Source organism: Aegilops tauschii, chromosome 6 (assembly GCF_002575655.3).
Source record: "Aegilops tauschii subsp. strangulata cultivar AL8/78 chromosome 6, Aet v6.0, whole genome shotgun sequence".
Taxonomy (NCBI): domain Eukaryota; kingdom Viridiplantae; phylum Streptophyta; class Magnoliopsida; order Poales; family Poaceae; genus Aegilops; species Aegilops tauschii.
In genome coordinates, this window is record NC_053040.3 from 86660417 (window position 1) to 86673800 (window position 13384).

Below are 13384 nucleotides of genomic sequence, written 5' to 3' on the forward strand. Positions count from 1 at the left end.
AAACCGCATAACAACATACGTTGTTCCCTTTGTCATCGGTATGTTACTTGCCCGAGATTCGATCGTCGATATCTCAATACCTAGTTCAATCTCGTTACCAGCAAGTCTCTTTACTCGTTCCGTAATACATCATCCTGCAACTAACTCATTAGTTGCAATGCTTGCAAGCCTTAAGTGATGTGCATTACCGAGTGGGCCCAGAGATACCTCTCCCACAATCGGAGTGACAAATCCTAATCTCGAAATACGCCAACCCAACAAGTACCTTCGGAGACACCTGTAGAGCACCTTTATAATCACCCAGTTACGTTGTGACGTTTGGTAGCACACATAGTGTTCCTCCGGTAAACGGGAGTTGCATAATCTCATAGTCATAGCAACATGTATAAGTCATGAAGAAAGCAATAGCAACATACTAAACGATCAAGTGCTAAGCTAACAGAATGGGTCAAGTCAATCACATCATTCTCCTAATGATGTGATCCCGTTAATCAAATGACAACTCTTTGTCTATGGCTAGGAAACATAACCATCTTTGATAAACGGGCTAGTCAAGTAGAGGCATACTAGTGACACTCTGTTTGTCTATGTATTCACACATGTATTATGTTTCCGGTTAATACAATTCTAGCATGAATAATAAACATTTATCATGATATAACGAAATAAATAATAACTTTATTATTGCCTCTAGGGCATATTTCCTTCAGTCTCCCACTTGCACTAGAGTCAATAATCTAGATTACACAGTAATGATTCTAACACCCATGGAGTCTTGGTGCTGATCATGTTTTGCTCGTGGAAGAGGCTTAGTCAACGGGTCTGCAACATTCAGATCCGTATGTATCTTGCAAATCTCTATGTCTCCCACCTGGACTTGATCCCGGATGGAGTTGAAGCGTCTCTTGATGTGCTTGGTTCTCTTGTGAAATCTGGATTCCTTTGCCAAAGCAATTGCACGAGTATTGTCACAAAAGATTTTCATTGGACCCGATACACTAGGTATGACACCTAGATCGGATATGAACTCCTTCATCCAGACTCCTTCATTTGCTGCTTCCGAAGCAGCTATGTACTCCGCTTCACATGTAGATCCCGCTACAACGCTTTGTTTAGAACCGCACCAACTGACAGCTCCACCGTTTAATATAAACACGTATCCGGTTTATGATTTAGATTCGTCCGGATCAGTGTCAAAGCTTGCATCGACGTAACCATTTACGATGAGCTCTTTGTCACCTCCATAAATGAGAAACATATCCTTAGTCCTTCTCAAGTATTTCAGGATGTTCTTGACTGCTGTCCAGTGATCCACTCCTGGATTACTTTGGTACCTCCCTGCTAAACTAATAGCAAGGCACACATCAGGTCTGGTACATAGCATTGCATACATGATAGAGCCTATGGCTGAAGCATAGGGATCATCTTTCATTTTCTCTCTATCTTCTGCAGTGGTCGGGCATTGAGTCTTACTCAACTTCACACCTTGTAACACAGGCAAGAACCCTTTCTTTGCTTGATCCATTTTGAACTTCTTCAAAACTTTTTCAAGGTATGTGCTTTGTGAAAGTCCTATTAAGCATCTTGATCTATCTCTATAGATCTTGATGCCCAATATATAAGCAGCTTCACCGAGGTCCTAAATTGAAAAATTCTTATTCAAATATCCCTTTATGCTATCCAGAAATTCTATATCATTTCCGATCAATAATATGTCATCCACATATAATATCAGAAATGCTATAGAGCTCCCACTCACTTTCTTGTAAATACAGGCTTCTCCAAAAGTCTGTATAAAACCATATGCTTTGATCACACTATCAAAACGTTTATTCCAACTCCGAGAGGCTTGCACCAGTCCATAAATAGATCGCTGGAGCTTGCACACTTTGTTATCTCCCTTTGGATCGACAAAACCTTCCGGTTGCATCATATAAAACTCTTCTTCCAGAAATCCGTTCAGGAATGCAGTTTTAACATCCATTTGCCAAATTTCATAATCATAAAATGCGGCAATTGCTAACATGATTCAGACAGACTTAAGCATCGCTACGGGTGAGAAAGTCTCATCGTAGTCAACCCCTTGAACTTGTCGAAAACCTTTTGCAACAAGTCGAGCTTTATAGACAGTAACATTACCGCCAGCGTCAGTCTTCTTCTTGAAGATCCATTTATTCTCGATGGCATGCCGATCATCGGGCAAGTCAACCAAAGTCCACACTTTGTTCTCATACATGGATCCCATCTCAGATTTCATGGCCTCAAGCCATTTTTCGGAATCTCCGCTCACCATCGCTTCTTCATAGTTCATAGGTTCATCATGGTCCAGTAACATAACCTCCAGAACAGGATTACCGTACCACTCTGGTGCGGATCTTACTCTGGTTGACCTACAAGGTTCAGTAACAACTTGATCTGAAGTTTCATGATCATCATCATTAACTTCCTCATTAATTGGTATAGACGTCACAGGAACCGGTTTCTGTGATGAACTACTTTTCAATAAGGGAGCAGGTACAATTACCTCTTCAAGTTCTACTTTCCTCCCACTCACTTCTTTCGAGAGAAACTCCTTCTTCAGAAAGGATCCATTCTTGGCAACGAATGTCTTGCCTTCGGATCTATAATAGAAGGTGTACCCAACAGTTTCCTTTGGGTATCCTATGAAGACACATTTCTCTGACTTGGGTTCGAGCTTATCAGGTTGAAGCTTTTTCACATAAGCATCGCAGCCCCAAACTTTAAGAAACGACAACTTTGGTTTCTTGCCAAACCACAGTTCATAAGGCGTCGTCTCAACGGATTTTGATGGTGCCCTATTTAACGTGAATGCGGCCGTCTCTAAAGCATAACCCCAAAACGATAGCGGTAAATCAGTAAGAGACATCATAGATCGCACCATATCTAGTAAAGTACGATTACGACGTTCGGACACACCATTACGCTGTGGTGTTCCAGGTGACGTGAGTTGCAAAACTATTCCGCATTGTTGCAAATGTAGACCAAACTCGTAACTCAAATATTCTCCTCCACGATCAGATCGTAGAAACTTTATTTTCTTCTTACGATGATTTTCAACTTCACTCTGAAATTCTTTGAACTTTTCAAATGTTTCAGACTTATGTTTCATTAAGTAGATATACCCATATCTGCTTAAATCATCTGTGAAGGTGAGAAAATAACGATACCCGTTGCGAGCCTCAACATTCATTGGACCACATACATCAGTATGTATGATCTCCAACAAATCAGTTGCTCGCTCCATAGTTCCGGAAATGGCGTTTTAGTCATCTTGCCCATGAGGCATGGTTCGCAAGTACCAAGTGATTCATAATCAAGTGATTCCAAAAGTCCATCAGTATGGAGTTTCTTCATGTGCTTTACACAAATATGACCCAAACGGCAGTGCCACAAATAAGTTGCACTATCATTATCAACTCGGCATCTTTTGGCTTCAACATTATGAATATGTGTATCACTACTATCGAGATTCATCAAAAATAGACCACTCTTCAAGGGTGCATGACCGTAAAAGATATTACTCATATAAATAGAACAGCCATTATTCTCAGATTTAAATGAATAACTGTCTCGCATCAAAAAAGATCCAGATATAATGTTCATGCTCAACGCTGGCACCAAATAACAATTATTTAGGTCTAAAACTAATCCCGAAGGTAGATGTAGAGGTAGCGTGCCGACGGCGATCACATCGACTTTGGAACCATTTCCCACGCGCATCGTCACCTCGTCCTTAGCCAGTGTTCGCTTAATCCGTAGTCCCTGTTTCGAGTTGCAAATATTAGCAACAGAACCAGTATCAAATACCCAGGTGCTACTACGAGCTCTGGTAAGGTACACATCAATAACATGTATATCACATATACCTTTGTTCACCTTGCCATCCTTCTTATCCGCCAAATACTTGGGGCAGTTCCGCTTCCAGTGACCAGTCTGCTTGCAGTAGAAGCACTCTATCTCAGGCTTAGGTCCATACTTGCATGTTATAGTTCATCACGAAGTTCTTGTAGCTTGGTGGCAGTGATTGAAGAATTCTGTCAATGACGCTATCATCCGGAAGATTAACTCCCAGTTGAATCAAGTGATTGTTATACCCAGACATTCTGAGTATATGCTCACTGACAGAACTATTCTCCTCCATCTTACAGCTGTAGGACTTATTGGAGACTTCATATCTCTCAATCCGGGCATTTGCTTGAAATATTAACTTCAACTCCCAGAACATCTCATATGCTCCATGACGTTCAAAATGTCGTTGAAGTCCCGGTTCTAAGCCGTAAAGCATGGCACACTGAACTATCGAGTAGTCATCAGCTTTGCTCTGCCAGACATTCATAACATCTGGTGTTGCTCCTGTAGTAGGTTTGGCACCTAGCGGTGCTTCCAGGACGTAATTCTTCTGTGCAGCAATGAGGATAATCCTCAAGTAACGGACCTAGTCCGTGTAATTGCTACCATCATCTTTCAACTTTGCTTTCTCAAGGAACGCATTAAAATTCAACGGAACAACAGCACGAGCCATCTATCTACAACAAACATAGACATGCAAAATACTATCAGGTACTAAGTTCATGATAAATTTAAGTTCAATTAATCATATTACTTAAGAACTCCCACTTAGATAGACATCCCTCTAATCATCTAAGTGATCACGTGATCCAAATCAACTAAACCATAACCGATCATCACGTGAAATGGAGTAGTTTTCAATGGTGAACATCACTATGTTGATCATATCTACTATATGATTCACGCTCGACCTTTCGGTCTCAGTGTTCCGAGGCCATATCTGCATATGCTAGGCTCGTCAAGTTTAACCTGAGTATTCTGCGTGTGCAAAACTGGCTTGCATCCGTTGTAGATGGACGTAGAGCTTATCACACCCGATCATCACGTGGTGTCTGGGCATGACGAACATTGGCAACGGTGCATACTCAGGGAGAACACTTTTATCTTGAAATTTAGTGAGAGATCATCTTATAATGCTACCGTCAATCAAAGTAAGATAAGATGCATAAAATATAAACATCACATGCAATCAATATAAGTGATATGATATGGCCATCATCATCTTGTGCTTGTGATCTCCATCTCCGAAGCACCATCATGATCACCATCATCACCGGCGCGACACCTTGATCTCCATCGTAGCATCGTTGCCGTCTCGCCAACTATTGCTTCTACGACTATCGCTACCGCTTAGTGATAAAGTAAAGCAATTACAGGGCGATTGCATTGCATACAATAAAGCAACAACCATATGGCTCCTGCCAGTTGCCGATAACTCAGTTACAAAACATGATCATCTCATACAATAAAATGTAGCATCATGCGTTGACCATATCACATCACAACATGCCCTGCAAAAACAAGTTAGACGTCCTCTACTTTGTTGTTGCAAGTTCTACGTGGCTGCTACGGGCTAAGCAAGAACCGTTCTTACCTACGCATCAAAACCACAACGATAGTTCGTCAAGTTAGTGTTGTTTTCACCTTCTCAAGGACCGGGCGTAGCCACACTCGGTTCAACTAAAGTTGGAGAAACTGACACCCGCCAGCCACCTGTGTGCAAAGCACGTCGGTAGAACCAGTCTCGCGTAAGCGTACGCGTAATGTCGGTCCAGGCCGCTTCATCCAACAATACCACCGAACCAAAGTATGACATGCTGGTAAGCAGTATGACTTGTATCGCCCACAACTCACTTGTGTTCTACTCGTGCATATAACATCAACGCATAAAACCTGGCTCGGATGGCACTATTGGGGAACGTAGTAATTTCAAAAAAATTCATACGCACACGCAAGATCATGGTGATGCATAGCAATGAGAGGGGAGAGTGTGTCCACATACCCTCGTAGACCGAAAGCGGAAGCGTTAGCACAACGCGGTTGATGTAGTCGTACATCTTCATGATCCGACCGATCAAGTACCGAACGCACGGCACCTCCGAGTTCAGCACACGTTCAACTCGATGACGTCCCTCGAACTCCGATCCAGCCGAGCTTTGAGGGAGAGTTCCGTCAGCACGACGGCGTGGTGACGATGATGATGTTCTACCGACGTAGGGCTTCGCCTAAGCACCGCTACGATATTATCGAGGTGGATTATGGTGGAGGGGGGCACCGCACACGGCTAAGAGATCTAATGGATCAATTGTTGTGTCTATGGGGTGCCCCCTCCTCCGTTTATAAAGGAGTGGAGAAGGGGGCCGGCCAAGGGGAGGAGGCGCGCCCAAGGGGGGAGTCCTACTCCCACTGGGAGTAGAACTCCTCCTTTTCCTATTTGGAGAGGGAGAGGGAAGGAAGAGGAAGGAGGGAGGAAGGAAAGGGGGGCCGGCCCCCCTCCCTTGCTCCTTTCCCCTCCTTTACACTAAAGCCCATTAAGGCCCATATACCTCCCGGGGGGTTCCGATAACCTCCCGATGCTTCGGTATTATCTCGATCTCACCCGGAACCATTCCGGTGTCCAAATATAGTCGTCCAATATATCGATCTTTACGTCTCGACCATTTCGAGACTCCTCGTCATGTCCGTGATCACATCCGGGACTCCGAACTACCTTTGGTACATCAAAACACATAAACTCATAATATAACCGTCATCGAACTTTAAGCATGCGGACCCTACAGGTTCGAGAACTATGTAGAGATGACCGAGACACGTCTCCGGTCAATAACCAATAGCGGAACCTGGATGCTCATATTGGCTCCCACATATTCTACAAAGATCTTTATCGGTCAAACCGCATAACAACATACGTTGTTCCCTTTGTCATCGGTATGTTACTTGCCCGAGATTCGATCGTCAGTATCTCAATACCTAGTTCAATCTCGTTACCGGCAAGTCTCTTTACTCGTTCCGTAATACATCATCCCGCAACTAACTCATTAGTTGCAATGCTTGCAAGGCTTAAGTGATGTGCATTACCGAGTGGGCCCAGAGATACCTCTCCCACAATCGGAGTGACAAATCCTAATCTCGAAATACGCCAACCCAACAAGTACCTTCGGAGACACCTGTAGAGCACCTTTATAATCAGCCAGTTACGTTGTAACGTTTGGTAGCACACAAAGTGTTCCTCCGGTAAACGGGAGTTGCATAATCTCATAGTCATAGGAACATGTATAAGTCATGAAGAAGGCAATAGCAACATACTAAACGATCAAGTGCTAAGCTAACAGAATGGGTCAAGTCAATCACATCATTCTCCTAATGATGTGATCCCGTTAATCAAATGACAACTCTTTGTCTATGGCTAGAAAACATAACCATCTTTGATTAACGAGCTAGTCAAGTAGAGGCATACTAGTGACACTCTGTTTGTTTATGTATTCATACATGTATTATGTTTCCGGTTAATACAATTCTAGCATGAATAATAAACATTTATCATGATATAAGGAAATAAATAATAACTTTATTATTGCCTCTAGGGCATATTTCCTTCAATAAGGCAGCGCACACAGAAGTGGCTAGTAGCGGCATGGGCTTGATGGCCCAAAGATTCAAAACACGAAGATCCCACCCTCCCAGCGCTGTATTATTGGGCGAAGTTAATATGGAATTAACATGGCTCCTTGACTATTGCATGGCACGATCATGGGGAGAAGGGTTTGAATCGACAAGATTGGAAACAGCTGGTTGCAAATTTTATGAGGAATAGAAACTTGGCTCTTGAACAGCCTGGGCGTATGATGGCCGAGATCTTAAATTGGCTACAGCGATCCAATTTTTGTTAGCCTCATTGTGATAACGAACGTAAAGATCCTTGAGATCGGCATCACCCTCTCCCCTGTAAGTGCATCTAGTGCCACCCCTAGTTGGTTTTGGAGTATTGACGACAAACCTGGTTGAGGGACTAATGTGTTTGTGAGAATTGCAGGATAACACAGGTAGTAGTCCCTCATTGATTCGGTTTACCTACCGGAGATGACCCCTAAAAATGTATGAAGACATTGAAGATAATGGTGGTATGTGAAGATATTCACATTGAAGACTATGACATGAGAAGACATCGCGTGAAGACTATGGAGCGCGAAGACTTAGTTGTTTCGTTGTTTCCTTTTCTTCTTTGTTGAGTCATAGGAACCACCGTACTCTTAAGTGGGGTCCCAGTGAACAAAGTCAGAGTGACTAAAGTGATGCTCAACCAGATACTATGTCTTCGAGCGAAGACAATGAGAGCAAATCTTATCCAGAGCTGGATGAGTCAGCTTTACTTGTAGCCCAAGTCAAGTTGTCGCGTGTGTTTGAAATCTGACCGTTAGAACACGTGTCAGTTCCTTAGTGACCCAGGGTCATTTCGGACAAATCAGGTCGGGTTGCCTAGTGGCTATAAATAGCCCACCCCCTACACCATAAATTGGTGGCTGCTCAGAGTTAGTGCACGGCTTTTGTCGTTTGAGAGCAACCCACCTCCGAAGCTTTTGAGAGAGAGAAATCCTTGCGAGGACAAAGCCCAAACACCCAGAGCCAAAGAGTGTTAGGCATCACTGAAGTCTTTCTGTCTGCTTAACCTGAAGACTTGTTACACTTGAGGACTGTGAATCCTCCAGCCGGTTAGGCATCGCGTTCTGAGCATCCAAGAGTCATTGTGGATCGCCGGTGAACGAAGTCTGTGAAGGTTTGGAAGTCTACCTTGAAGACTTACCAGAGTGATTGGGTGAGGACTGGGTGTCCTTAGCTCAAGGGGAATAAGGTGAAGACGTGGTCTTCTGAGTTGAATCTCAGCCTCCCTAACCAGACATACAGTTGTCACAGCAACTGGAACTGGTCCAACAAATCCTGTGTCCTCACCAAGTGACTGGTTCTATCCTCTCCCTCTCTTTACTTACAATATGTCTTCCTGAAGTCATTGCCTGCTTGCACTACCTGTTTGACTTCACTGTGTGACTACTATCATTGTTTGGCTTCATACTATCTTCCATCCTGATCTTTACTACCTAGCTGCTATTAGTCTTCGTGCTTTTTTTTGGTCTACCTTCCGTTGCATATCAATAGGTTCATTTCTATTGTTTGTCTTTGAAACTCTCATGTTTTGAAGACATTCATAAAACTCGCATGCATCTTGAAGCCATTGATGTCGACCTCTGGTATGTCGTCAAGAATGGTGTTCCCAAGACTGGTGAAGGTGTCACCCCTGCTGATGTCAAGAAGTTCATTCAACTGGATTCTACTGCCAAGAACATCATCTGTGGTCATCTGACCAAAGGACGGTATGGCCGTGTGAGTGCTCTGGAAACGTTGAAGCTAGTCTGGGACTAGCTCCCCAAGGTCAACGAAGGCATCTCAACCCAGAGAGATCAAAGGATCAGTGTTCTTCGCAACCTCTTCAACCGCTTCAAGAGAAACGACAATGAGAATGTCCAGCTCACGTTTGATCGCCTCACTGACATCACAAATGAGCTTCGTGCTCTCGGCGCCACTGAGATCACCAAGCATGAAATCGTCAAGACACTGCTGAGATCACTTGACAGCTCGTTCGACACCCTTACCCTGATGATACAAGAACGCCCTGACTTCAAGACACTCGATCCGTCTAACATACTTGAGAGGCTCAACACACATGAGTTCCAGCTATCTGAGAAAAGAGATATCTATGGTCCCAACTATGGCCGAACTCGTGCTTTGAAGGCAAAAGCTGTTTCGTCATCTGAAGAAGAATCTGACTGCAGTTCTGGTGATCCTGAAGACATTGGAAAGGAGCTTGCTATGCTTGTGAAGAAGTTCCAGAAGTTCACTAAGTAGATGGGCTTCAGAAAGTCTTCACGATCCAGCTCAAGAAATGATGAAGCTTCCACTCATGACTACAAGAAGAGAACATATCACAAGTGCAAGAAACCTGGACACTACATCTCTGAGTGTCCACAGTGGGACAATGAGAACAACAACAAGAAGAAGAGCAAGGAATATGATTCTGATGACAGGAAGAAGAAGAAATCCTCAAAGTCTTCTTCCAAGTCCTCATCCAAGTCTTCATCTCATAAGAAGAGCTCATCTGGCAAGGCTCATGCTTTTGTTGGCAAGGAGATGGATTCAGAGGAGGAGTCTGCTTCTGAGGAGGCAGAGGTGGAGTCTGAGGAGGAGTCCAACCCTGGCGTTGCAAGTCTGGCTCTAGCTACAGCCTACGTTGCCAAGTCTATCTTCAACACTGAAGACAATGGCCCCGTCACCAACGCCGATGCTAATGACAAGGACGACTCTGCTCCCACCTACTGCTTCATGGCACGTGGTGCCAAGGTAAAATCACGTGATGCTTGCTTTCAAACATCAAGTGAAGATGACTCTGATTGTGAATCCAAACCCAGCTACAAAACACTTGCTAAAATTGCAACTGAACAACAGAAAGCTATGGAACATACTCAAAAACTGTTAGACAAAAGCAATGACCTGTTGGACGCGGAAATGACCCGTTCTCAGTCCTTAATTGAAGACATAAAAAATCTTCATGTTAAGTACCATGAACTTGAAAGTCGTCAGGAAACGCTCTCAACCACTCATGAAAAGCTTTCCTATGATTATCTTCAAAGGAAGCAAGAGCTTGAGAAATTGAGAGCGGCTCATGAAGATCTTCAAAAAGAGAATGAGTCACTTCGTGCTCAACAGATCAGTCCCGCTCGGGAAGGATTTGAACCACCATGTCTAAAATGCCTTGAGCGTGATAACGCTACTTCTGTTGCTGAATGTTCTACTGCTGCTACTGTTGCAATATCTTCAATTGTTGATGTGGTAACTAACCCCTCTGCTGAGGATGCCACCACTATTGCTGATGAAAATGCTAGGTTGAAGACATTGCTTGAAACAGGGATGTACAAAAGTCTCAAAGGGCATCAGACACTGTGCGATGTCCTCAAAAAGCAGATTCTGAACCGAAACCCTAGGAAAGAGGGTGTTGGGTTCGAGAGGAAAATGAATGTTGACGGCTCCTACTGGAAGCCTGAGCAGTATCCCAAAACCACATGGGTTGCTGCAAAGGGACCTTCAGTTGATCCTGCTGGAAATATGCCCTAGAGGCAATAATAAAATGGTTATTATTGTATTTCCTTGTTCATGATAATTGTCTATTGTTCATGCTATAATTGTATTAACTGGAAACCGTAATACATGTGTGAATACATAGACCACAACATGTCCCTAGTAAGCCTCTAGTTGACTAGCTCGTTGATCAATAGATGGTTATGGTTTCCTGACCATGGACATTGGATGTCATTGATAACGGGATCACATCATTAGGAGAATGATGTGATGGACAAGACCCAATCCTAAGCATAGCACAAGATCGTGTAGTTCGTTTGCTAGAGCTTTTCTAATGTCAAGTATCATTTCCTTAGACCATGAGATTGTGCAACTCCCGGATACCGTAGGAATGCTTTGGGTGTACCAAACGTCACAACGTAACAAGGTGGCTATAAAGGTACACTACAGGTATCTCCGAAAGTGTCTGTTGGGTTGGCACGAATCGAGACTGGGATTTGTCACTCCGTATGATGGAGAGGTATCTCTGGGCCCACTCGGTAATGCATCATCATAATGAGCTCAATGTGACCAAGTGTTTGGTCACGGGATCATGCATTACGGTACGAGTAAAGTGACTTGCCGGTAACGAGATTGAACAAGGTATTGGGATACCGACGATCGAATGTCACGACTGGTTTTTCAATAAAATAATTATTGAGAGACCAATCCCTTTTACGGACCAGTGAAGAAGAATTCCTTCTCACTGGTAGACAATATCTTGGTCACAGAAGAAGAATACCAGGAGTACTGAATATAATACAAGGTTGAGCGGAGACGGCTCAACAGTTTATTACATGCACGCCGATAACACATAACGGCGGATAGGGTGGCATAACTACTAACTCACGATAACAACGGTGGTGGAAATATCACAGCGGAACGGGTGATATGACTCCTGAGAACTATAGCTCTTCGAGCGTCAGAGTGAAGCTCGAGGAGTTTTATTGCGGGTGGCGGAAGCTTATAAAATACAAATGACCAATATCCAGGATCGCACGGGACTGACTGGGACTCCTCTAGGCGTCGGACTCGCTATCAAACTCTTCATCCAAGAGATCGCCTTCGTCAAAATCTGGCCAAATCAACAAGCCAGGTGAGTACTATGAAAGTACTCGCAAGACAGTTCGGACATAAGATATAACAAATATAAGCATGATGCATATGAACAGGTTAACAAGTGCACTCAGACATAGAGGTAATAATGCACGGGAAATAAAAGAGAAGTCGGGCGGTAGTCCTCCCGAAATCCCAAAATAAATACTGGGTGCCAAACGAGTGTCTGAATGACTCCTCGAGAGGAAAATGCAAGAAAATACAACGCCGCAAAAATACTGGGTGCCAAACGAGTGTCTGAATGACTCCTCGAGAGGAAAATGCAAGAATAACAATGCCGCAGTCGGGCGTCAATGCGACACCACATAAAGGGCTTATAACAGAAAATAATAGACAAACATGCCACAGTCGGACGTCTGAGCGACATCACATAGAGGGCTTGTAGTAAAAGTAAATAACAAACATGCCACAGTCGGACGTCTGAGCGACATCACATAAAGGGCTTATAACAGAAAATAATAGACAAACATGCCACAGTCGGACGTCTGAGCGACATCACATAGAGGGCTTGTAGTAAAAGTAAATAACAAACATGCCACAGTCGGACGTCTGAGCGACATCACATAAAGGGCTTATAACAGAAAATAATAGACAAACATGCCACAGTCGGACGTCTGAGCGACATCACATAGAGGGCTTGTAGTAAAAGTAAATAACAAACATGCCACAGTCGGACGTCTGAGCGACATCACATAAAGGGCTTATAACAGAAAATAATAGACAAACATGCCACAGTCGAACGTCTGAGCGACATCACATAGAGGGCTTGTAGTAAAAGTAAATAACAAACATGCCACAGTCGGACGTCTGAGCGACATCACATAAAGGGCTTATAACATAATTCAATATTTCAATTGCCTGAAAATTTATTACAAGTACGAGACAAAATATAAGGTTAGTCCATCCACAGAAATAACAATTAAACTGGGTTTACCACTTGAGTTTGTTCACCGGGGATAAATTTCCACGAGGATAGATATGGATATACTGATCATTCTACTTGATCATGGATACGATGGTTTGGAAGGATTTGACTCTGCAGAGTTTGTACTTTAACCACAGCCAACGGATTTCAGTAGTCACGGGGACTAGTTCCGTTTACGGTGTTTTGGAAGAAACACATCTAACCAGTACACACCCATTCAACATTCCGAAGCCAGGAATCACCCTCGGCAACGTTCAAGAAAAACCTTGAGACGGGGAGGCTACAACCTCGCGTAGCATGGGATCAAAT